General features: G+C 40.2%; 1 protein-coding gene across 3 annotated transcripts in view; it reads left to right on the forward strand.

Annotated features, from left to right (window-relative positions):
- The window catches only part of ERG (ETS transcription factor ERG), a 253703-nt gene that overhangs the window by 115979 nt on the left and 110053 nt on the right, over window positions 1-27671 (forward strand). The window lies entirely within an intron of this gene.

Here is a 27671-nt window from a genome sequence, read left to right on the forward strand (position 1 = left end):
TAAAATGCTTTAAAAATAACAAATAAAATAAATAGAAAAAAGTTTATTTAGAAATTCATTAAATATTTAAGCATGATGAATTTCTTAGTAACTTTCTACAAGTAGCTCATTTCCTAAACAAACAAACAAACAAACACTTGAGCGACTGAAGATTTTAGTGTTAATACCTGAACTGAGATCCCAGTACCAGCCATCTACACTGGTTTATTTATAGCAGATAGCCATAGGCCACCTAACCACAGGATTCTAACTGTGACCTAGTCATACCTCTAAGTGACAAGTGATTAATTGTAGTAAGCCCAAGAAAGACCCCTGGAAAGATTCTTGTTTTTAATTCAGAATTTTTACACCATGTAGTAATTGGTTGGCCTCAAGTCTTGTAAAAATGCTTAACTCCTCAGAAACCATCCCCATAGGATGGGTTGAAAACATGCGATTAACAAAGTTGGCTTCTGAGAACTAAATTTCAAGCCTATCCATCTGTTGGATCAAAACTCAACATCTGATTTCTCCTCAGTGAACTTCAGATGAGGGTGTTTCAATGAAACGTTTGGATAGGTTTCAGGGTAAATTACTATACCATTAACTACTGCTAGGTTACTGGGGTGATTTAAATGTGGCAGTGTATCTGAAAACAATTTATAAATTGTAAGCCTGATAATACAGTGTGAGGCACAAATGTGGCATCATTAATTAGAAACTTTTAAAACGTTTATATCCCTTGACTTAATAATATTTCTAGGATTTTTCCTAAGTAACTAATTGGACAGGTTTAAAAAGATCTTTGTTCTTAATATTGGAATATTGGAATTGACCTAATTTTCCACTAATGCGAAAGTGGTACAGTCATTCAACAGTTTTCATTTGAGCGTGTGCTATATGCTAAGCAGTGTTCTTGACATTGGTTAAAGGTAAGGGAGACAATTACCAGGGTCATTAAGTAAAATATACAGAAGGTAATAAGTGAGGTGGAAAAAATCAAGCAGAGAGAAACAGGAGTACTGAGGGGAGGGAGTGTGAGTATTTCATAGAGCGGTAAGGGGGGCTGAGGAGAGGCGACCTCTGAGCAGACACTTGGGGAAGGTGAGGGAGCCTTACTGATAAATAGGGGAAAGACACATTTTGGGCAGAAGGAACGAGGACAAAGGCACAGAGGTGGGAATGTGCCCTAAGTTAGAAAAACCAATAAGGAGTAATCTCTGGCCAACCATACGAGGGAGTCCTAGGCAGCCATTAAAATAATGATGTAAAGCTGTATGTATTCAAATGGAAAGACGGCCATGCTGTGATTACAGAAAAAAGCAAATTTTAAAATAATGTGCATAGATCTCATTGTTTTTCGATGAGAAACTTTACACATAGCTATTTGTAACATATATTTAGAAAAAATACCTGACAGCATGTAACGTAAAAGGTGGACAGTGATTTTCTTGTTTATTTTTTACCTAAAATAATCTGCTATGCATTTTAATTGTAATGCAGACATAATATATTTTTATAATTAAAAGATCATTCTATTATTGATACTAATATAGTACTCTAAATGAAGCTAAATATTTTAGTTAAATCTTGTCAGGAAAGATATTTAAATATTAATCATACTGAACTCAATAAACGGTCATTTTTGTAAGGTTCGCTATAGCTTTCTAGTACATAATACTAAACAACCTGTTGTGAGTTGAATTGTGTCTTCACGAAATTCATATATTGAAGTTCTAACCCTCAGTACATTAGCATGTAAATTTATTTAGAAATAAGGTCATCGCAGAGGTACTTAGTTAAGGTGAAGTCATACTGGAGTAGGGTGGGCCCTAATTCAATATAACGGGTGTCCTTATCAAAAGGGGAAATTTGGAGATAGACACACACACACACACACACACACACACATACACACACAGGAAATGCCATGTGAAGATGAAGGCAGAGTTCTGGGTCATACTTCGATAAGCCAAGGAAAGCCAAAGATGGCCAACAAACCGCCAGAAGCTAGGAGACAGGATGGAACAGATTCTCCCTCACAACCCCTCTGACACCATCTTGGACTTCTGGCCTCCAGAAACGTGAGACAGTAGATTTCTATTGTTTCAGCCACCCAGTCTGTGGTACTTTGTTATGGCTGGCCTAGGACACTTGTACACCACCCTGCTGGGAGTGAAGTCACTTAATAATCTGGAGATTCATGTGCCTAACTCATTGGCGTATTGAAGACAATCCCACAAAATTTACACATTATTGTTGTCACATTACGGTTTCACCCGGGTAGTTGTTTAGTAACCTCTGACCTCAAAGCTTTTCCGGGCAAGACCATTCATACAATATTCATTCGCCCTTTGGTATTTAACAGATCTGCTGTCTGTGGAAAGTTCCAGCTCTTTCTTTGGCTTCCCTCTAAGAGAGTGGGGGTGGGGCTCCATTAATAAGCAGAAGCAGAAAACGTGGTGGGTCGCCTTTCAGTCAGCCGCAATCAATGCCTCGTGTCCTCTTCAGACCCTCACTTGTGACCACAGTCCTGTTTGTCATCAGCTGCTGCCAACATCCCGGCTGGGAAATTGATATTCTCAGGAATGATTTAGGGATTATTTGACCAGTCATTCCTCAGCGTTCACTAAGCATTATCCTGCACTAAGCAGGCAGGAAGTTATTTACCACAAGGGTTTTCAGACTGGAGGGTGTGTTTCAAAGCCAACTTCCTGGCCTACCTCAGAAATTCTGATTCGGGAGGTCTGGGGAGGGGCCCCGTGCATTTCATCCAACAAACTCCCTCCCCCCATGGTGCTCCTACTGCTGCTCTGGTGACCACACTTTGAGTAGCTCTGGCTATAGAACTTTCTTGTCCTCAGTCCAGGTGGAATTTTCTTCCCACATCTCCAGTTTAACATTCTGTCCTTGAATTTCATCCAGGCCCATGTGGGATGGACCCTGTTTGAAGTGTTTGTGGCCATTTCAGAGAAGTCCACTCAAGGGTTTTGCTCATTTTGTTGCTCAGTGTCCCTCTTGGGAAATTACTCTCGGATCTGAAGATCCAGACAAATGGACTCTTCTTATGAATTGGTGGACTTCTAGTGAATGGCAAGAGTTCTGTAAGTCATCGTCTTTCCTCCATTACCTTGTCTAATAAGATGCCCAGAACTAAGATTTTTCTCAATTGCTATGGCCTTGCTCAGGTAGAATTCTTAACATAATTTTTCAATTCTTAATATTATTTTGCTGCTTGATTTTGTACTTTCATATGTCCTAATAATATTTGTATACCTGTACTTTTTATTATTTTATTTTTTAAATAATGTTTTTATTTTTCAATTATAGTTGACATACAATATTATATTAGTTTCAGGTGTACAACATAGCGATTAGACATTTCTGTAAATTATACTCATATAACTTAGTACCTATCTGACACCATGTGTAGTTATTACAATATTATTGACTATATTCTTTATGCTATATGTTACATCCCCATGACATTTTGTAACTACCAATTTGTACTTCTTAATCCCTTTCTCCTATTCACCAGCCCCCGGACCCCACATCTGGCAACCATCAAAATGTTATTTGCATCTATGAGTTTGTTTCTGTTTTGTTTGTTCCTTTATTTTGTTCTTTAGATTCCACATATAAGTGAGATCACATGGCATTTGTCTTTTTCTGTCTAACTTACTCCCTTCAGCACAATACCCTCTAGGTCCATCCATGTTGTTGCAGATGGCAAGATTTCATTCTTTTTTATGGCTGAGTAATATTCCACTGTATTTATGTACCACCTCTTCTTTATTCATTCATCCATTCAGGGACACCCAGGTTTCTTCCACATCTTGGCTCGTGTAAACAATGCTGCATTGAGCGTGTGGCTGTACATGTCCCTTCAAAGTAGTATTTTGGGATTCTTTGAATAAATACCCAGAAGTGGGATTACTGGGTCCTTCTTTGTTCTTATAGCCTTTGTTTTAAAGTCTTTTTTTTTTTTTTTTCTGGTATAACTATTGCTACCCCAGCTTTTTTTTCGTTTCCATTTTCATGAAATATCTTTTTCTATCCCTTTACTTTCAGTCTGTGTGTGTCTTTTGATCTGAAGTGGGTCTCTTGTAGGCAGCATATGCAATAGTCTTGTTTTCCTATCCATTCAGCTACCCTATGTCTTTTGATTGGGGCATTTAATCCATATACGTTGAAAGTAATTGTTGATAGATATGTAGTTATTGCCATTTTATTATTTATATTTTTGATCTTTTTTCCCCTCTTCTTTTTCTTAAAGAAATCCCTTTAACATTTTTTTTGCAATATTGGTTTTGTGGTGAACTCCTTTAGCTCTTTTTTGTCTGGGAAGCTCTTTATCTGATCTGTCCTTCAATTCTAAATGATAACTTTGCTGGGTACAGTAATCTTGGTTGCAGGTCCTTGCTTTTTCTGGAACTTTGTTCTGTTCTTTCATTTGGGACATATTTCTTTGTTTCCCCATTTTGGCTGCCTCTTTATGTTTGTTTCTATATATTAGGTAGGGCTGCTATGCCTCCTGGTTTTAGTAGAGTGGCCTTATGTAGTAGGTGTCCTGTGGGTCCCAGTGGCACAGTCTCCCTGGTCATCAGAGCCGGGTGTTCCAGGTTAGTCCCTTGTGTGGGTTGTGTGTGCCCAACTGTTATAGTTGAGCCTTGGTTGCTGTTTGCACATCAGTAGGAGGGATTGACTCTCAGGCTGATTGGTTATGAGGACTGGCCGTGACTACAGTGGAGGAGCTGTTGTGCAAGGGCTGACCCTATGGAGCAGGATTTGTTTAGTGGGGCTCTGGTGTCTGCCCAGTCTACCCTTTGGGTATGTCACTTGTAGAGGTGTTTGGGTGATGCTCTGGTGTGCTCTGAAGCTGGCCACTGGGTGTGTTGGTCCTGGGGCGTTTTAGGAGGGGCTCTGGTATAGGCCAAGGTCAGCCACAGTCTGTGCCCTGCCCACCACATGGTATGAGTTACAAAGTGATCTGCAGATGGTCAGCACTTGTGCTGGGCTTGAAGGTGCCTGGGAGAGGCTAAGCTGTGAACCGGAGACAGCTGCCACTAGTGTGGTGTTGGGGGCTCCTCAGCAAGAGGTATAGGGCATGCTGAGGCCAGTTACTGCTTATTTGGAGTTTATGAACCTTTAAGAGATTTTAGGAAAGTCCACAGCATAAGCCAAGATAGGCTGTTTGCATGGAAAAGCCACTGGAAGCAGTCTGGGTAGGTCTGCAAGTTGGATGGGGCGGGGTCTCAGGAAATCACCAGGGTGGGGCAGTGTTAACTAGGTTGATAGTGACTCAGTATAGTGGCTGCCTGCATCTGCATGCTGGGAGAAGGGAGGACTCAACAAAGGAACAATGGCTTTTGCCATCACTTCTGCTTAGAAAAAAGCTGCCCTCCACCCTGAAGCCAGATAATTAGTTCCTCCCTGTATGTCCCTGGTGCCTTTCAAGCTGCCACCCCAGCACTGGAGCTCAGAGTTAGTGAGTCCAGCAGTGAGTAAACCCTTGTGCGGGACCTATAACAGGAACGTTTGGGACTGCAGCCACCTTCATCTCACTCAGTGACAATCTTTGCTGGTTTTCACAACCAGAAGTTGTGGGGATTTTTCTCCAGCACTGGAGCTCTGGGCTGGGGAGCCTGGTTTGGGGCTGGGACCTCTTGCTCCTCAGATGGGACCCCCCACAGCCGAGGTATCCCTCTCAATTTTTAATGGCCACACGAGGGTGTGGGATCACTCCACCATAGAGTTACTATTTTCTGCCCCTCCTACCATTTTCCACCCCTCATACCAGTCTCCATGTGGATTCTTCTATATGTCCTTAGTTGTAGGACTTCTGTTCAGCTAGACTTAGGTGGTTCTCAATGATAGTTGTTCTGTAGTTTAGTTGTAACTTTGATGTGGTCCTGAGAGGAGGCAAGCACAGCATTCACCTATTCACCATCTTGATTGGAACCCTATTCTTTTTTTTTTTAAGTAACATTTTTATTACAAAGTTAATAGTGGTAGACATTTTAATAAATATAGTTAGTAAAAAGAAAACAAAACCCTCCTTAGCTCCATCACTTGGAAATAATATCTATTGATATTTTTAGGTATTAGTCTTCTAATTAATATAACTTTATTTTAATTAAATTCTATACATTAACATATAAGTGTAACATGTTTATTTTAAAAATTAAAATGACTTAAATTACTAATATAAAAAATATTTTACTTAGAGTTTTATTAACCTTTCTGTTTATCAACATAATCATTACCTTGTTCTGTCCTGACATTGTCTCCAAAGACATGTATAGACTCTTAATAGATTTTTACAGTCCGATTTTGACTCTTAGTTTTTCACTGTCACAGACAAAATTATAATTAATATTGTAGTTGATACATCCAGTGTATCCAGTATAAAATTCTATCTAGAAAGGGACTTATTAAATGAGAGAGAGAGAAAGAGAGAGAGAGGTGCAGAGTGGAGCTTACATCTTTTTCTGAATCACCTCTGGCTCTGTTTTCCTGCTTCCAGGAATTTGGTCCATTCATGGATTATTTCACTCTCCTTGCCATGCATTCATTGTCCTCCAGCCTCATCCCAGAGGGAGAAGATCCCCTTTCCTTGGGTTTCCTCAGCACTCCCTCACACACAGCATCTGTGTGTGCAACAGACCACATCCTTCTATTTCTTCATCCCTCTCTTCTACAAGACTCTCTTTACAACTCCACATCTCTTTGAATTGATGCCTCCACCCTAGAGTTACTATTTTCCCCACATTAGTCCAAACAGTATTGTGTTAAAATAAGGGATTCCTAATGAGCTTGATGTTTTTCTCCAACCCCTCACTGATTCAAAAGTCTACCTTTAATATCCAAACACCCATATCTTAATCAAAGGTGTGATTGCTTAAAGGATTGGTAAAGATAGCGAGAGTTCAGGCTGGCTGGCTTGCTTTCTTTCTTTCTTTCTTTCTTTCTTTCTTTCTTTCTTTCTTTCTTTCTTTCTTTCTTTCTTTCTTTCTCTCTTTTGCCAATTCTAGTAAGCTTGAGGGGAGAGGCATAGAGGTCATCAAATGTTGACATACTAAAGTCAATTAAGTAAGATTTAGGAGGTGAGGTGCGCAGGATCTTGGGCGTAGATCAGATGGTGGGGACAAGGTAGCGAGATGGCTCACAAACGTTTCCTGTATCTTGACTAGGATGACTAAGAGGGTGAGAAGAACATAGGAGGGAAAGTGTTGAGAACTTTGCACTCAATTTGGATCATGTTTCGTTGAAATGCTAGCGTTCATTCAGGTGAGACGTCTGGCAGGCATTTGGATGAACAGGTTGGAGGAGTGTCAGAGCGTGAGTAGCTGTGAAAGGCATCAGTCTGTTAGAGGTGAGGAAAACCAGGGACATGAACATGGCCTTTCATGGAGAACATGGATAGGGACCTGAGGGAGGTGGTGGAACAGCTGCCAGGAAGGAGGCGTGAGCTGTGTCGCCTCTGCTGCCCACGATCTTCACGTCACACCAGCAGACACAGGTCTTGAGAATTCTCTTAGGTTTTCTCGGAATATCTGAAATGCATTTCCTTTTTAGTTTTTGAAACTAATTTCCTAATCTCTTTCTATAATTTGAAATGCCATTAATTCTGCATCAACCTCCACTCCTTCCAATAGTGGCTTAATGTCAGAAGCAGCATGCATACCTTGCGATGGATTCTTAATTTGTGAGTATTGGTCTCCTGGTGTCGAATTAGCACAAGCTCTTGTGTTTTGCACTAATTCTGTACCTTCCTGAGGAATAATTTCCAACAGAGGAGGCTGGAGAGTTCTCTTGCAGAAGTGTTCCAGAATTTATTTTCAGAAGTGCTCAGGTTGACCTGGGAGATCTCTCCTTACAGACTTTTCAAAGTTTCCAACATAAAGGGCACTGCTGCTGGCTCAGAAATCCCTTGCTTTTGGAGACTTCCACAGCCAGGCGGCTCCTGTCTTCACCTCACTAAAGAAAACCTAACCTCTTATCACCTCTCCTGTTGTTTGGAGTTTCTGATCACAGAATGTGTTGTTATCAAGGATCCTTTGGCTTGGTATATTTTAATCATGCAATGAGATTTCTACAAATGCTAAGAAACGGAGCAGGAAGATCCGCGAGCTACAGCTTTGTTCAGACTCTGCCAGTTTGTGTGGCTGAGGCCCTTTGTGTCGGTTCTGTACATCGATCATTTGAAACGATCGGCAGAGTCATGGAAGTGAAGACACCGACTTTCCTCCCGGCAAGCAGATGTTGCCTAACTCCTCCCAGTCCAGCGGTCAACGAGTTGCCGCCACACTGTGACATATTTGAATTTATTCTTTGTTTATAGAAATTCAAGCCAGAAAGACTCATAGTTTTGGCAGTTGATTAAAGCCATTTAAATTAGATTTTTGACACTGTAATTAAATGTGAGCGCAAGTCAATCGTGCCTTCCATATTCCATCCAGTGGGGAGGACTCCGCAGCTGGCAGACTGTCACTGTCTAGCTTGGGTTAGGTCCCCGGGATTCCAAAGAAAGCTTTGATTTGTAAATGGTTGAGTTGGACGGTGCCTTCCAAAATATATCTTTTAGAGGTATGAGCTAACAAAATAAATGAGAGAAAATTGGATTAATTTTAATAATTCTGCTGCTTTGATTCCAAATCCTTGAACACCTACAAAAACAAAGTGCCTCTTAAAAGCACAGCCTTGCCTTGGGACACTGGGTCTCTCTGTTTCTGTTTATGAGCGGGAGGAGCCAGCGAGTATTTTTAGATGGAAGGAGGCATCCAGGGGAGCGTGAAGGTACCTGAGCAGCCCTTCCAGGGTACTGGTCGGAGATCTATGGGCTGCTTGGAGCTTTCTGAGTGAATTCCTTTCAAATTATGTTTTTGAAACTAGATCCAGGCCCTTTCTGTTATTGATTGTTTTCATATGAAATAACATTGAAATCCAGTAGCAAATTGGGCTAGATGTAGATGAGTATTCCACATGGGCAACTGGGATTTTATTGAGAATTATAATAATGAATGGAGTGAGAATCAGACACACAACATTAGCTGGGGACGAAGCGGGGGCAGCTCAGGCAGGCAGTTCAGGATGGCCATGCACTCTGTGGTCACAGAGATCTTTGTTGCAATGCTGGCCCTGCCTCTTCCTTTCTGACCTTGGATAAAGGACTTAGCCTGTCCAAGCCTCAGTTTCTTCATCTGTAAAATGGAAAGCATAGCACATAATGCGTAGGATTGTGGTAAGAATGAACTCAGATGATTCATGCGCATAAAGCATTTGCTGTGATTCCTGGCATATGATAAATTAGTGGTGTGAATCATTATTGTAATAACCAACACCGCTCTCTAGGTGAAATAGAAAAGAGAAGGAATTTCCTTGGAAATTTTTTTCTGAGGACTTTTGGGGGAGATGTCAGTGACAGACACTCATTGCAATGTTTATTATAAGTACAGACTTGGTGTTTTATAAGATATATCAACAATAATACTCATCTCTGGATTCTGTGAAAAGGTACAGGGCTAAAATGGATTGTTGATCTGCAATAGACAACCAACAATCTGCTAGCTCATTAAAAATGTTGAATGCTCAGGGAGGAGCTACTTAGAAAACATGGACAGGATATAAACATCGACCCACATTATTTTTAGCATGCCCTCCCTGCCACCTATGTGAGTTTTTTTAAGAACCATAGGCCATATTTCAAGGAGAGGACCTGGAAGTGTGTGATCCAGTGGCATTTACTGAAATGATTTTGAGTGGAAAACTGGTCTCACCCAGACACAAAGCCTCCTTTGATAAACCACATTGCAGAGCCAAAGTTGCTCCCACATAAGAAATAACTACCCTAGCTCATATGGAACAACTCATTTCTTCCCCAAACATATTTTATGTCCAAGAGAAATAGTCTAATAGGGCTTATACCTTCTTTTTTTGTTGTTTTCTTTCCATCACATCGAATCTAAACAGATTGCTCAGATTTCTTCTGAAAATGCACATGAGAATAACAGCTTTGTCTTTAGGATTGGTTTGGAAAATGCTGAAATAAATAAGAATTTGCTTATTCCTTTTGTCTAGTCTGAAACTGATTTATGAGACAGAAGCTGCATTGAACTTTGATAAATACCTTGGAAATATTTGATCGAACATTCAAATTGTAATATGAAGCCACATATAAAGTAATGGCTTGATTAAAATGAAAGGTTTTGACATGCTTGATCTGTACTATAAACTGATAATTAAAAATAGGTGGAGTGTTTTAACAGTGCTAGTAGAGCTGTTACAGCCAAATCCATTTTATAACTTTCAGATAGTTTTTATTGATTGTAAGTTTACACAATCATTTGTCATATTGCAAATAAGAGAGTACAGTTCACGTATGGATTTTTAATTTATGATATCCCCTTCTTGCAATACCAATATAATCCATCTTTTCAAATGTTAGTAAATCAAGAGAAAAACCTTTTAATAGTAAATTTATGGATACAATTAGGAAAAGGAAACCCAAACTGCACATTTTGTAAAGACCATCAGTTTAGAAGTAAATCTTTCTTTACATTTGAGAAAAAGTACAAATTTTATTTTATACATTTTCATTTAACTACAGTTTGCCAAAATTTACATATGAAACAGGCCATACTTATGCCACTTCTTAAAAGCAAACCTTTTTTTTTTCTTTATGCAGCTTATTCGTAGAAAGGGGAGCACATATTATGAAAAATTATTAATGCTGCTCTAGTTTAAATTTAAGCATTTCTGTAATAGAAAACTCCATTTCATCTGGTATTATTTGTAGTTATTGTACATAACAAGAATTATAACCCTACGTACTGAGAACTTTAGCTGATGACAGGACTAATTATCACGTTTACCCACAGATATCTGAATATCACTCACGTCATATTTTTAATATTCAAACCACAAATTGCAAATATGTTCAAGAATTTCACACTTAAGGATGTCTGGATCTGCAGATGTACCCGGAGCGTCTCTAATGCTTATCTGATCAAACTTACGATAATCACAGTTGCCAAGTGAAGCTTATTCACTGGGAGTCAGTTCCAAGAGTCTAAGTCTTGCCTGTTCAGCGGAGCTTTGTCATGCTGTGTCTGATTTGGGCTGCAAGTTTCTAAAACATTTCTTAACCCTTTTGCCGGGCCGGTCGGATATATCCGAATGAATATTTCCATCCACTGCCTGAGGATGGAAACTTCCAGAAAGGAAATTTAGGAAAGCAGATGTACATTTTTCTAGATTTTTGTGTTGTTTAAGAATGAATAACAATAGGAAAATTTTATACATAAAAATAATGTCATTTATATAGAAAACAGCTCAAATTGTTATTAAATATCTACTTTTTGTTTTTGTGGATTTCTGACACATTAAAAAAAACCTTGAAATTAATTAACGCAGTGAAAGAGTTGTTTACGATTTTAATTGTTTCCAGATTTTGAAACCTGAATTATGGTGTCTTGTAAACACATTGAATGAGTTTCATTTCTACCTTTTCCCTCACTGTTTGTTGAACCACACCGTTTTTATATGAATACCTTTTCTGATAACACTGAATAATGTTCTTAATTTAAGTTTCACACTGTCTCTTTTTGTGAGTTTCCCTTTTATGGGTTCCTTTTGTCCCAGAGTACCTCCCCCGCCCTCCCGCTTTGGAAGTAGAATCATGATAGCATTTACGGTTGTGAAATTAAGAGTTAAAAGACTTTGCTTCAAAGTTGGTAACTCCCATTCTTGCCTCCCTATTTATAACTAGATATCCTAATTGATGTCTCAACTTCTTGTGACTGTGGGCAAGTTATTAACTTCTCTGTGTCTGTACCTTCACCGATAAAGTTGTGCTGATCATAGACATACCTGGTAAGGTTTTGTGATGACTGGCCCAGGGCTTAGCTCTGTGTACAGTAGCTGCCCTTTGAGCTGTTGAATGTTGCCTGAGGAAACATACAGGACTCGGCCGGCTGGTCTCTGAATCTGTGACCGCAGATCTCTGATGGGCACTCAGAACTGCGTGGAAATCCTGCCTTGCTGCCCTGCATCCTAGGCTGGCTCTTCTTTCTCTGCTGAGCTTCTCAGTGAAGCCAGTCTCAAGGCTCAGCTTAATCACTGTTTGTTATCTGCACTCTCCTCTTCCCCCCTAAAATCGCATGGCTTAAAAACCACCCAAATTTCAGTAACTCGCAGTTTTTCCTCCCTATTTATAACCATCTCTGAATTGAGATCACAACATGCATTGCTATAAGCACCTTTGACTGTCAGTACAAATCCTGATCTGTCCTCCCAAACTTGTATTCTCCAAGTCTCCCCATCTTTGTAAAGTGCAAACACTGTCTTCCCAGTTGCTAAGGGCACACAATAAAACAAAACAACCACAAATCATCTCTGATCTTTTCTTTACTCTATTCCTCCAGTGTTTCAGCCGGTCCCATCAACTCTTCCTCCAGTAGCTCCTGGCCCATCATCACTCACCTGGATTGATGCAGTAGCATCTTAGCTGGCTCCTCCTAGCTTCCCTTTTGCCTTTTGACAAATTTTTTCCTTCTGTAGCAGCTGGAGAGCCCTTAGAACATGTCAATCAGATCGTACAATCTCTATTTAAATAATCTCCAGCACCAATGGCTTCCCGCCATGTTGGGGATAAGTCCAAACTTCTCAACATGAGGTGGCCCTTGCCTACGTTGCGGGTGCCGGATGAAATCACCCAGCCCTAGGACACGGTGCACTGGTGTTCTCTCGTTTTCCCTGATGGACCAAGCTAATATCTGGCTCAGGAGTATTGAATTAGCTGGTCCTTAACCTGGAGGGCTGCGTCTCTGCATCTGTACACGGCTCCTATTTGTTGTGTAGGTGTTAACTGACTGCCACCTCCTCCATGAGGGCCTCTCCTGGCTGAGGGCCACTTCTGGGTGAGGGCCACTTCTGGGTGAGGGACTCTTGTCACTGAGGGTCACTCCCTCCAGTTCCTGGGTCCTCACTGAGGAGGTAACCCTCATAGAGGAGTAGTGCGAGTCATGACAAGTATTCATGGTGCTTCATATTACTGCTTCCACCTGGAAAAAGTGGAATTGATACATTAATTACATAAGGCAAAATCATCCCTTTCCATTGGCTGTTTTTCCATTGGATTGTGGGTATTCTCAGTGATTGATAAGGGTCCTTAACACATTCTGGGTATGAATAGTAGGTTAGGTATGTTAAAAATATCATCTTCCATTCCATGGCTTGCCATTTTATTTTCTTAATAATGTATTTTAATACAAAAAAATTCTTACTTTTTTTTTTTCTAAATTATAATATAGTTCAATTTATCAGTCTTTCCCTTTATAGTTAGTATTTTGTGCCTTATTTATAAACTCTTCCCTATCCCAAAGTCATGAAGGTATTCTTCTGTATTATGTTCCGGAAACTTTATTGTTTTGCCTCTCACCTTATTATATACAGTTCACCGGGAATTGATTTGTGTGATTGTATGAGTCAGTTGCCATGTTTCTTTTTTTTCCATATAGATATCCCATTTCCCAGCACCATTTTTCTAAGATTTTGTTTCTTCACTGCTTTGCATGCCACCTTTGCCAAAAATCATGTCTGTTCATATATGCATGAATCTATTTCTGGGCTCTCTTTTCTTTTCCATTGTTTTGTTTGTTTATACCTGCCTGAGTACCCCTCTGACCTAATCACTGTGCCTTTGTAATAATGTTTGGGAGAACAAGTTGTCCCATCTCACTCTTCTTTAAGAGCATCCTGACCCTGTCTGTTTTTGACCCTGTGTATTTCCATATAAATTTTAGAATCAATTTGTCAAGTTGTACCAAAATCTTGTAATTTTAATAGGATGCACATTGACTCTTGATCAGTTTGAAGAGAATTGATATCTTTGTAGTATTAAGTCTTTCAATCCATGAATATGGTACAACTATTCATTTATTTAGGTCTTCTTTCGATATTTTATAGTTTTCTGTGTAAAGGTCCTGCACATCTTATATTAGATTTATTGCCATATTTTAAGACATTTTTGCTAATGAAAATTATATCATTTTAAAATTTCATTTTCTATTGATGCTGATCTAAAGAAATAAAATTGAGTTTTCATTGTTGATCTATAGCTAGCAAACTTCTTAAACTTTTAATTCTAATGATTCATTTCAAAATTTTCTTGGATTTTTTATGTAAAAATATATTATTTGCTAATAGTTTAAAGTTTTAGCTATTTTTCCCCAATTGCTTGGTATTTTATTTCATTTTCTTTCCTTATGTACTGACTGGGACCTCCATACAATTTGTAACAAATGTGGTGATATTGAGACTCTTTGTCTTTTCTCCCGACTTCAAAGGATTAGACTTTAGTATTTCACCATTAAAGTATATGATTTACTGTAGGGTTTGGTAGATGCCCTTTATGAGGTTGATAACAATTTCCTTTTGTTTCTAATTTACTGAGAAATTTTATCATGAATTAGTATTGAATTTTATCAAATACTTTTGCCTCTTTTATTCAAGATTATCATACAATTTTTCTTTTTAACAATATAAAATAAATTACTTACATTGATTAAAGTAACCATTCATTCTTAGACTATACCCAACTTGATCATAGTATATATTATTCTGTTTTATATGCTGTTGGATTTGCCTTTCTCGGCTTTTGCATCTGCATTTATGTGTGAAATCAGCCTGTAATTTTCATTTCTTATATGTATTAGTATCATTTTGATATCAAGTGTTCCTGGCATTAATTCGCACACACTGGCATTAATTCTTCTTTAAATGTGTTAGAATTTGATGATAAATCAATCTGGGCCTGGAATTTTCCTTCTTCATTTATCTGGAGTTTCCATTTAAGAAGGATTTAGATGATTTACTCAATATCTAATATTAGGTTAGTGCAAAAGTATTTGTGGTTTCTGCAGTTATTTTTAACCTTTAAACTGCAATTACTTATACATCAACCTAATAGTTAAAGATTATTTCTAGAATAGAAATAGGATAAATTGTCTTCTGATAAGGTATTAATCTACATTCCCAATAGACATGAGTGAGAGTGCTCTTTCCTCTACATTCTTGCCAATGCTGCAAAAATTAAACTTTTTTCATTATTGTGATATGGGTAGGCCCAAAATATGGTGTTTTGGCTACCTTTTTTATTTTCTTTATTTGTTTTAATATTTATTGTGTAGTTTATAAATTGTGAAATCGTATGATAGTGACTTGCCCTCATCCAACTTCTTTTATTCGTTTATTGTTTATTGAGTTATAATTGACATATGATGTTGTGTTAGCTTTAGGTGTACCACATAATGATTTGATATATATATATATATATATATTATGAAACGATCATTATAGTGAATTTAGTTAAAATCCATCACCACACATAGTTACACATTTTATTTCTTGTGATGAAGATTTTTAGGATTTGCTCTCTTAGCAACTTTCAAATATGCAATATAGTATTATTATATTAACTATAGTGACCATGCTGTACATTACATCCCCAGACTTATTTATCTTATAGCTGAAAGTTTATATCCTTTGATCATCTTCACCCATTTTATCCACCCCTCTCCTCCTGCCTCTGATAATCACCAATCTGTTCTCTGTATCTATGAATTCAAGTTTTATTTTTTATTCTACACATTAGTGAGGTCTTACAGTGTTTACCTTTTTCTGTCTGACTTACTTCACTTATACTGCCCTCAAGGTCCAACCATGTTGTCACAAATGCCAGGATTTCCTTCTTTTTATGGCTAAATAATATTCCACTGTATGTATGTACCACATTTTCCGTATCTATTCATCTGTCAGTGGGTACTTAAGTTGTTTCCAAGTCTTGGCGATTGTGAATAATGCTGCAGTGGTTGTGGGAGTACAGATGTCTTTTCAAGACAGTGAGTTTGTTTCCTTGGAATAAATATCCAGAAGTGGAATTGTGGGATCATATGGTAGTTCTGTTTTTAATTGTTTTCTATAGCGGCTGCACCAGTTTATATCCCCACCAACAGTGCACGAGGGTTCCCTTTTCTCCATATCTTTGCCAGCAGTTGTTATTTCTTTTTTTGAAAATAGCCTTCCTAACAGGTATGAGGCGATAGCTCATTGTATTGTTCTTTTTTTCTTTACCATATTAATAAATTCATTTTATTTATTTATTTTTTTGGCAGGGGGAAAAGGTGAGGGGGTTAGAAAGCACAAATTGATAGCCGCAGTATTGCCACAGGGATACTAAAGACAGTTTGGGGAGTATAACCAAGCTCATTGTGGTTTTGATTTGCACTTTCCTCGCGATGCTGAGCACTTCTCCAAGTTCTTTCCTTTCCCCTCCTGTTGGTTGGGGTGGCCAACATGCACTCCTGGGCGGGCGCCAGCTGTTTGTTTGTGTAATGTTGTTTAGGTCAATACGTCTCATCCAACAACACAGTTTCCAGTTGGCTGACAGTCTGTCATTTATTCGTAGACTAAATTATATTGTGAAGCTGACCAAATTGAATTGCTCTGTTCTAGTGTTTCTCAGCTGGGGTGATTTTGCTTCTGCCCTCAGGGACATTTGGCAATGTCTGAAGACAGTTTTGATTGTCATAACTGGGGGGTAAGGGAGGTGCTACTGGCGTCTAGTGGGTAGAAGCCAGGGATGCTAGCAAAAAATCCTACAGTGCACAAGACAGCCTCCCACAACAAAGAATTACCCAGCCCAACATGTCAGTGGTGCCAAGGTTGAGAAACCCTGCAGTCTATTCCAAATAACATTTTAGTGCTTTCATGACTTGTTCTTTCGTAAGTATACCGCATTGCATCTCTTCTAAGGCACGTATTTGTTTTAAAAAATTCGATGTGTCTTACAGTTGATGGATAAGAATGTATTGTGGCTAATTTTGTTTGGCAGAATTATGTTTTCTTTCCTAGTGATACATTAAATCGTGGTGTACTTTACATCTTAACATCCATAGTCTTACAAAGATGAAATATGGTAATATGACTGTTCTTCTCCTTCCTCTTACCTATACACTTGCATCGGTCTAATTTCAGGTCCTATGTAGCATGACAGTGTAATTGCTATATTTATAACCATTAACAATCAATCAGTGTCTAGCCTTGTATTATTAGTCATTCCACCTCGTGACTGCTGTAAGGTGAAAAACAACGTTTAATGTCTGAAACAATTTTATATTTGATTTTTGATTTTATTTGATTTTATATTAAAATAGTTCCTCTTGGATCTAGTAAATAAGCATAATGTTGATAGAATGCTCAAATTTAGTGCAGAATGATTGATTTCTTCATTTGGGAGGTGATGAATCGTTCGTGTGTCTATTGATTTTTCTCCTCTTATGCTCGTTAAATTCAGGAAAATGACTGGAAATTAAAATGGTTTCCATCTTAGGGAAATATTTTGGGTTGCTAGAGTCTTCACCCTAAACCTCTACATTTTCTTATATTTGCAAGCATCTTGGGAAAAGGTAACAACACGAATATCTCATTTTCAGTCTAGTTTCTCTCCTTCCAGATCTTGTTTTGTTAAAGACAGTGATCACCTAATCTGAAATCTAGATGCTAGCAGCACCGTTTAGTGGAGAAAGCTTTCATTCCTGTGTCTTATAGGAGAAATCTGTATATGTTCAGAGGGAAATGGATTTTAGTGCATTCTGTCAATTCTCTTTTGCATTTGTAAGTGAGAAAAAAATTAGATCGTTAAAGGGTGGCAGTTTTGAGTTATTAAGACTGATCTGGACTAGCCACAGCTTCCCTGGGTCAGTACAAGGCAGCCGCTGATACCTCACATCTGTTTTTGGTTTGCGGTGACTAACAAGGTATGTGTAGCCCCATTGTTAGCGGTCTCCCTGCTCTGTTAAAGACAAAGCGCTCCGTCCTCCGAAGGCACTGAAATACTTTCAACTCCAATTTACAGATTAGGCAAAACCTGTTAGCTTAAGGGTCACTTAAGGCAGTTGAAAAATTTCTTTGTGAACTTCCCAGTTTTCTGGCTGTTAAAGAAAATAATAAAATAAAAAGAGCTCCCCGGTGCAAGAATTCCATGAAACAGAGAGTGGCGTGTGAGATACATTAATGGTTTCCATTCCTGATGAAAAGCTTGAAACAGCTTTAAGTAATAGGGAATCAAATATCGCAGATCCCAACCCGGTCTGGGAGGCGAGGTTTGGGCGCTCCAGCTATCTGGGATCAGAACAGCAGTGCTTCATCTCCAGGAATTCAGTATGTGAGTTTCAAACCAAGATGACTTTGCCTCTTTAAAGAAGCCTCACAGATGTTTGGGGAGAATTCCACTCAGGACGGCCGTTTAGCTCATGCTCTTCTGAGGGGAGGGGCACACAGGACGGTGGTTCTCGGAACAGAGACCCACTGTGTGTACCTGAGCCCATGAGAAGGCTCTTGTCCAGTGGCTGGCCAGGCCCACCACTGCAGTCTTGCACATGGCTCTCATTAGAGTCAAAATTGACCGATGGAAGCCCCCATGGCGACCTGGATGCCTTGGGACCAGACAGAGTCCCTGATTTCCCGGAGCTAGTGTTTCAGGGAAAATAATAACAACACCTTTAAACACTAGGGCTTTCTTTTTAGTAACTCGAGGTAATAAAGCCTTTCCCTCTGCTTCTCATCCACCGCCCCCATTTCTGTGGAAGTCACAGAGGGGGAAATGAAAGTTTCCCACATCTCTTGGGGTTGGTGGGGGCAGAGATGTTTCGAGAAAATGGGAATGGACACCAGCAATATGACACCTGGGGGGCTGCTGGCATTGGGCATGGACTGAGGAAGAAAGTCAGGAGCAGAGCCGCGAGGGGTGGGGGTGGGGTTCTACTCTGATGAGGTCACGTGACTCTGAGGCACATGTCTGTTTAGTGACCAGAGAGGAAGAGAGCAGGAGGAGGGGGAAGAGCTGTTGATGTTCACGACTTTTGTCATTTCTCTTGAGTCAAAAAGCGGTTGTGATTTTGGCTTTTCTTTTTTTTTTTTTTTCTCTCTCCAACTAATGTGAGGGTTTTTGTTTGGCTGAGGATTGCTTCTCTTCTTTCCTGTGTCATCAGTGCCTTACCCGAGGCTGAGCATACAGCCGTCGCCAGTGATACTCCCGTGAATGGGTGGAGAATCACATAGGGAGACTGCTTTCTACTCTAACAATATTGAAAAAGTCTCTTTTTGAATAAGGAAACTTCTGATGCTGTTCCAATCACTTCTCACTGCATAGCAAATCACTCCCAAACTCAGTGGCTTAAAGTCACAAGGATCGTTTTGTTACTTGGTCCTCGTGGTTGATTGGGCTGCAGCTGGCAATTTTTGCTCAGGGTCTCTAGGACGGTGCAGTTGAGTGGCGGCTGGAGCTGGAGTCATCTTGAAGGTTTCTTCACTTCCACCTCTGGGGTTTGGTGCTGCCTGTTGGATGGACTGATGACTGGTTTACCTGCAGATGGCCTCTCCATGTGGCTTGGGCTTCCTTGCAGTATGGTGGGTGAGGTGGAAGAGTGCTGTTCCCAAGACAACAGGTGGATGCTGAATCATCTTTACAGGTAGCCTTGGAAGTCACATAGATGAACTTATTCTGTAGTCACAGACCCATCCACCTTCAAGGACTGGGGACATGGACCCCACCTTTTGATGGAAGCAATGTCAATGTCACTTTGTAAGAGGGGCAGGCATGTGTGATGGGAAATCTTACTGGGCCATCTTGAGAAATACAATCGCCATGGGTGATATTTCAAGAGTCTAGAAATGCAGTGAATCTGCCATTCTGAGGGTTTTTAATTAAAGTACATGTGAAACTAACCCAGTTGCTATAATAGTTTAGCTGGAAATAATTCTAATCAACGTTACTTTGGAAAATCGCAAGGGCTAAATAGTATACAAGTGCAAGCTATTATTTTATTTTGAAATTCAGATAAGTCTGCTGTAAACTCATCACAATGCAGGCCAAATAGAGGGCATACCGGTATATATTCATTCATTCATTCACTTGTTCATTCATTCAGTATTTTGTTAAAATTGAGTATCCACTCACTGTCTGGTATTGTTAGGTCAATTATTGAGATGGAAATCCCATGACATATAGAGTTGGAAAGTCTCTTAAAGACCATTGGCCTTCCTCACTCCCCAGTGCCTTGATCTGAGAAAATTGCTCAAAAAAATCACCCCTGAAGTTATCCATGCTTGTGGCCTGGACACTTGGGACAGGAATTGGCTTACTGATGGGGGGGAGGGGCATGGTGGTGGGGCAGACGGCCAGCCTGTCTCTCTCCCTGCATCTATCTACTATCTATCTATCTATCTATCTATCTATCTATCTATCTATCTATCTATCAATCTGTCATCTTCATCATCATGTATCTTCATCATCATCATCATCTCTTTTGTGTATGTGATGGGGGAGGCCTGGGTGGCTTACAACTTAAGAACCAGCTTTCATCTTGAATTTGAGGAAAATCTTAGGAATTGGTTGGCAAGCAGTTGAAAACCAGATGAATGGAGTGATGCCTGGCATGTTCTGTGCAGAACTGAGGAAAGAGATGGTGTTTTGGCCACCGCGGGCGCTGGCCACACCTCTTCAGGTGTCTGTAGGAACAGTTGCTGTGCCTGTTACATGGCCTCTCGCTGTAGGACGTACCTCAGCCATCCTGGGGGGGTGTCAAGTTCAAGTGAAACTTCTGGCCCTGGCGGGCCTCTCCTGCACTGGCCACTGGCACAGCCTTTCCCCAGGGCTCCAGGGCCCTGTAGTCATGCTTGCTTGCTTCATTCATTCATTCACCCACTCAGCAAAGCCTTGCAGAGTTACCGGCCCCATGACAGAGCCCTGGGGGCTCCAGGGGATGAGCTGTTCTTGGTCTGTGAATGAACCTGCAGAGTTTACAAGTGGAAAATTGGTACAGAGGAATTAAGTGGAGCAGGTGAGGATGAAGTCAGGCTGAGGCCTCGCCGCCCTGAGCCAAAGCCTCTGTGATCAGGATGCCATGCCCCATTCACCCTCTAAGGTGTCACCTGTCACCGAGCTTTCCCTGCCAGTGTGTTCGTGTCCTTCGCTTGCTGACATAGAAGTTAGCTCTGCCTCAGTTAGTTCACAGGCCTCAGTTTCCACCCAGGCTTGCTGATCCTTAGCAGTTAATACAGTGGGTACTGGGTGCACCGAGCCTGGAATCTCCTTCTCTCGTACCATCGGCTTTTTTCTGGAGCTGCGTCCCGGTGAGGCTGGGTGGAGCCCACTGCTGTTACAGTTTTCAGCGCCTTGTCCCCTCTATTCTGTGCCATTTATGTGCAGAAGTAAAGTTTGTTTCCGTTTAAAAATCGCAGACTAACAGATGGAATAGTGCCTTAATTATCTTTCTGTAGAGCGCACTGAAAAGGAACCTCTGCTCTCCTGGCAGACCGTGAGGAAAACACATCACCAACTGCGGTCCTGGAGCCTCTTCAGATATTGGGCGGAGCCTCACCCACACAGCTCCGCCTCCAGGCAGCCAGGAACACAAACAACTGTCACCCATTGACCCCACTCGTCCTTGGTATATGAACCAGAGTGCAAGGCGGAAAAAAGGACATACTACAGATATGTTTGAGTACAAGTGAGGACAAAAAGAGAAAAGTTGCAAAATATGTTAACTTTTGCCAAGTGTCTCCAAGGTGCTGCATTTCTCTTTAAGTGTCTAACATTTTGATGACCTAAAAGTCAGTGTAATTGCATAAGATTATTTTCAAGAAAGCCCTCATATATAGTTTTAAAGCTTATTTCACATGTGTTACTATTGTAAATCATTTTTATAAGTGATGACTATAATATGCATATCCCAAAATACTACACATTTTTTTTAAATAAAGGAAAGTACTGCAGAGTATCTCTCACATATTATAGTATAATCCATGTGCTTCCTACATTCTCATCTCTGGAAAGGATCTAATACCGGAATTCAGCCAGGGTGCTAGCTCTGAAACCAGTATTGTCTACAGGGAAATCAAATGCAGGCAAAATTTACTGCTAGTTTGATGGAACTTGGACCGGGCACGTTTCAAACCATCTAGAATTATTGTGAAGTGGAATATTTGTCAGGTTTTGAAATTACTCATAGTGGAGGAGAGCAATAGTAGAATTGCTGTGGCCGAATCTCACCCAGAAAAATGATACCTTCCGTCTTACGTGCAGAGCTGTGAAATTTGCCGTTGTTCCGTATACTTGTGTATGTCCTTATGCTCTGTAATAATTAACAGTTAAATATTTTCAAAAACAACTTCTACATTTTGAATGTTGGACTTTAATTTTAACAGATGAAAGCGAGACAATAGTGTAGGATAATAATATCAGTTCAAGGAATGGAAAGTCACGAATTAGGCATACTCGTAGTCCCTCTAAGGGCCTTTTAGAGGGACATTTAGCACCCTCTAGTGACAGCAATTCAAGCAGTTTAAAGGGAAATTCCCCGCCAGGTTGACTTCTGGTTTCTAGTTGGCAAATAAACAAAGCAGTGTACTTCTTTGGCCAATAGGTGGTTGCCTCCTAAAATCCTTGAGGCAGAATTATTTCGGTAGCTGTAAATAAAAGATAAAACAGTATGCACCAGGCAAGCTGCCCATGTCTTCTGCCTGTCATTGGCAATACAGAAAGAACATTTCCACTTGTCCCAATTACCGCAGCTCTTCCCAAAGTGTGCTCTATTGAGGTCTGTATTGGGATCCGATGAAAACTATGAATTAATCTACATCATAGTTTCAATTCCATTCAGTAAATTTAGACAGAATTAACAAATTTTCATAACTGGAAAAGAACTAGTCTGCCTTGATTTGAGCTGCACTTTATACCTCCAGGAGGGAAATACCCTGTACCTCACTTTGCAGGAGAGGAGACAATATAGAGAGGGACAGGGCAGAGAGGGGACAGTGAAACAGCTGCCGCAGTGAGACAGACTCCCGCACTGTCCCATGTCTGACTTCCAGGGTGGGAATAGGACCCAGTTAGCGTGTGACTGCCGGATGACACTCCTGCAAATGTAGATGCATTTGCGGCACACATTTCGTCCTTGACCTCGGTTATGATTCCTTTTGTGATATGAACACGTTAGCAAATACGGGAACAAATGAAAGGCCACCTCAGTCTAAGACTAAAAGCAGCCTTTATAAAGCAGGGGAGCAGCAACTCCGTAATGCAGCTTCTCTGAGAATTTCCACTAATTGGGGGACACTGTACCTCACTTCCCGATCTTCCTGGAAGCAGCAGTGTGTACACACACACACTTGTAATATTAGGTGCAAAGGTCATTGTGGTTAAAAAGGTTAAACACTGCAATTACTTTTGCACCAACTTAATATAATTACAGATCAAGACAAAAATAAAGCTGATGTCCAGTATCTTATAAATGAGATTAACACACTCAAACAAACACATGCAAAAATTGAACTAGTGATTAAAATCTAATTTCAGCAGCGCCACGTAACTTCTGTGAGTGGCCAGGGGTGATGGTTGAGGGCAGTGACTGGGCCACAGAACTCCAGATCTGAGTAGGGGACAGAGGCGCAGGACAAGCTGTAGACAGGGTGGCCACATGCCTTTGTGTTCTGGGGCATGGGTGCTAGACTAAGCCTGGTGGTGACAGGTGGCAATCTGATGCCTATGGCATCTCTGCTCCTGTATGCCCAGTTATATGGATAAAGACCTTGAAATGCATTTAATGGTTCACAATGGTATGTATAAACATGATAATCGAAACAGGAAATATACAAGTTCTTTTAAACTTAAGTCATTGTCTCAAGATAATTACTCTGTTCTTAGGGTTGTTTTTGTTTTGTTTTGTTTTTAAAGCCGCGAGTAACAAATTGACCTATTTAGGATTCCTGATCCTGGTTTCAATACTCCTGCATTTTTAGGGGCCTCGGGTGTTGGGTAAGAGCAATGTTGGCAAAATTTGAGAATATGCGCAGCACTTATGAAATTTGAGAATATATGTGATGCTTATGAAATTGTGTTCATTGAAATCATTGCTCCATTTGCGCCTATAGAACTGAACTGACGCGTGCTTCAAAATTAAGGAAATTGCAACTTGGTGTTGAGAAGTTGAGGATTTAGTATGTGATAATTTCCTTGGTTTAGATTAGTTCAAATCCACCAAGATGCTGAAGAATACATTAACCACCTAGAGAAAGTGTTGAAACAATAGTTATTTAAATTGTAATTGGATTGTTTCTTAATGTGTTGCTGGAGGCTGCACCACACCCATACACGGTGTTACCCAGGGGCGTGAAACTACCCATGAAGTTTGCTTTGAATAGAAAAACAGTTCTTAACCAGCGTAAAATGCGTGACCCTGGGGACGAGACTGCCTTACACGGCACATGTCCTCAGGCCAATCCTCCAGCTGACAGAGACGGAAAAGTTCCACTGAGTGATGGAGTTTTCCATTGTGGGGACAGGTCAAATGCTTGATCCTTATCTTCAGTCTCAGGCACAGCCCTGGCAAAAATCCTTGGGACGCTCAGGAATAATCCAAACAGTATATATTTTAAGATTCATCTGTCATTGTAGGGACAATATACAGCACTTTTGCCCTATTGTTTTGCCCTTAAATAGTCAGCGTTTCATGGGTCGGTCCCAGGCTCTGCAGTTTTGTGAGTATGGACTTTGAGCTGAATGACAGATTTCCTGACACCCAGTGACTGGACAGAGCCCTGTCACCCTTGTTTCCTAGTACCGCCCAGGATGCCTGGCGTGAAAAAGCACTTCATCAGTGTTGACTGGATGGGTTAATGCTGGATAGGTGACCGTCACAAAACACGAGTGTCTCCTGGGTTTCCTAACTAAAATGAACCCAAAAGAGCGAGTCTATTCTTGCTGTAGACATTTAGAAAGGATGCATATTTTGGTGCATGCGCATACAGAGTTTGGCAATAGGTATCGTGTGCTGCATGCTATAGAGATACTTACCAAACAGAACATTACGTGGTGCTTATATAACTTTTACATTAAAATGAAATTTATTTTTATTGTAAATGTTTTGAAAATATAGCTACACCAGAGGGGAAGGGGGGGACAAAAAAGGAAAGAAAGATTCTCTACCATTTCTATTATAATATATAACCTATAATATTCTATTTTGCCTTTGTATTTTTAACAAATGGGTCTGTGATATAGTTGTCCTTCATAAAAACCTGAGTTTTAACGTACCAGGCCTCATACCATAATAGATTTCCATATCATTAGGTATTTATTACATCATTTTCCTGCAATATTTTTAATGGTGATAAGCATTTTATTGTATGAATGTTTAATACAGGGATCCATCAGTCACGAGTGAACCTTCTGTTGTGTCCCAATTAAGATTATGTCCCGTTATCTCTTTGCTATGCTCCTGCATAATTTCTAGAACTCTGTCGCCCTCCTCCGAAGTGTTTTCAACTCTTGACCTTCCTCCGTCGATTCCCACATGGAGAAGTTAGTAAGAGGACAAGGATGCGGATTTGTTTGACTCTTGAGAAAATGGTGAGGCGTGGCTCCAGGACACATCAATGGCAGTCAGTGCTCCTTTTAGACTTAATGTATGGTCTGTTATACATTATTTCCTTCTTTTTATCTGGAGTCAGCTATGAACAGGCTTGCAAAAGGCTTTGGCAAATTCATGGGTAATGGGTCCATAAAGTGCAGGTATAAAATGGAAATGTATAGTTTATTTACACAGATGCTGGGAGGACCATGCAGGTCGAGCAAGCTGTTTACTGTGTCCCAAAGAGGGTGGAAAAGGAGCCTGTCTTGACAGATTCACAGCAGGATGGCCCCCAGGTGGAGGCCACCTGTGACTGCCCCCAAAGTGGATCTGCCTGGTGACCTGATGGGTGACTTCCCAAAAGGAGGGGTGGCATCTAGTTGGAAGAGCAGCCAGTCCTTTCGCTGCTGAGTGATCTGGTGCTGGGGCCATTTAATAGCAGAGGCCTTGGGGAGCAGTGAGGGGATGATACAGTGGTGTCTATACCTTCAGGTGATTTCCTTCGAGAATAGTGTTTGGGAAATGGTTTCTCACTTCTGTATTCTAACGAATAGATATGTCTTCTGCTGTCAATAGCCAGTCAGACTTTTGTTTGTTTGTTTGTTTCTTTGTTTCTTTTTAAAGAATCTTGCATTAAATACCAGAGAATACTGGGCGTGGATGATACATCGCTGTAGACATCAGGAGTTGTTCTCTTTAGAGATGATATGAGTCAAACATTGTGTCATTAGAAGTGAGGAAGATTTGCTTTTCTAAAATTTTGCAATGGGATAATTCATTATCTCAAAATCAGCTTTTTTATTAGATCACTTTTTATATTGATATGTATTTTCAAAATTACACTCAGTAAAACTTATGGATAGACTCTTCAGGAAATAGGTCAAATCATAGCATCTGTTTTTTTTATTTATTCTTATTAAAGACTCAAAAATACATATGTACTGGGGGTGCCAAAAAATGTATACACATGACACGTACCCATCTTTTATTATTGGTATACACATATTAAGTATTACAATTTTAATACAGTTTTTATTCCTTTCTTGAAATGTGTATACATTGTTTTTGTCACCCTCTGAATACACAAGCATTTGAAATAATTAAGAGTGAGAGCTAAAGCAAGGCAAATGATGTAAATTACCAACTTTTGGAGTAGCTGGGTGATGGATATTAGGAGTTCTTCGTATTGTCTTGTAACTTTTCTGTAAGTTTGAAATTATTTCCCAGTGGAGAGTTAACCATTTTCCCTGTTCACTGTTTGACTTGCATTAGGCAGGAACCAAGGAGTTGAGGGCAGACCGTCAAAGAAGAATTCCTTCTCCGTGAGCTGATGCCTCCCGGCCTGCACAGGCCCAGGGCTTGGAAACCAGGAATCAGTGATGAGGGAGGACCACGCAGAATTTTCTTCCATAGCGACTTTGTCAGCCAAGGAGTCATCCTATTTAAGGCTGCTTTTTGGGGAAATCCATAGTAGAGCTCTGCTTATTAGGATACTACAGTTAGTAGTTAATATTCATGCTTCTGAGGAGAGCCAAAAGCAAGGCATTTTGGAGGAGGTGAGAGAGCGTTTTTCTCAGCTTCTCCGAGTGGAAGCTGCCCAGATAAAACAACTCAGTCCTTTGAAATTTTAGGGGAAACAAAATTTTAATCAGCCCGCCACCATCTCATTCATTGTTTGGAGATGAAAAGAACGGAAATCAACATCCTTCAAAAGGTGGATGCTAAAAAATTGTCAGGTTCTAATTTTTACACAGAACAAGATTTCTTATATTTTCTTCCTTTTGTTTTTCTTTCTTTGTGTCTTTCTGTCTTTCAATTTTTCTTTCTCCTTCTTCCTTTTCTTCTTCTCCTTCCTCCCCTTCCTCCTCATCTTTCTCCTCTCTCCCCCTTCTTCTCTCTGAAACACAAGGGCATAGTCAAGGGATAATAAAAGACATAGTAACTTGGGCCAGTTGATGGAATTCTAACATCTGCAGGCCTGAGATCTGAGTGAAATCAATTCACTGTGCATCTACTCTGAAACCAAGAGTCACTGGGTGACTCAGGAGAGGGCCCATTGTGTTTGGTGGGTCCCCTGTGGAGACCACACCTCTTTACTGGTCCAACTTTCATGTAGCTCGATTCAAAGCAAAATGTTGTTTCTTCCAGAGAACAAGTAATTTCCTGCAAGTGAGTAATTAAAGGCCTGAAATCCTCTAAGGAATGTTCAGGCCTATATGA

Source organism: Rhinolophus sinicus, chromosome 17 (genome assembly GCF_057876585.1).
Source record: "Rhinolophus sinicus isolate RSI-liver-muscle chromosome 17, RSI-T2T, whole genome shotgun sequence".
NCBI lineage: Eukaryota > Metazoa > Chordata > Mammalia > Chiroptera > Rhinolophidae > Rhinolophus > Rhinolophus sinicus.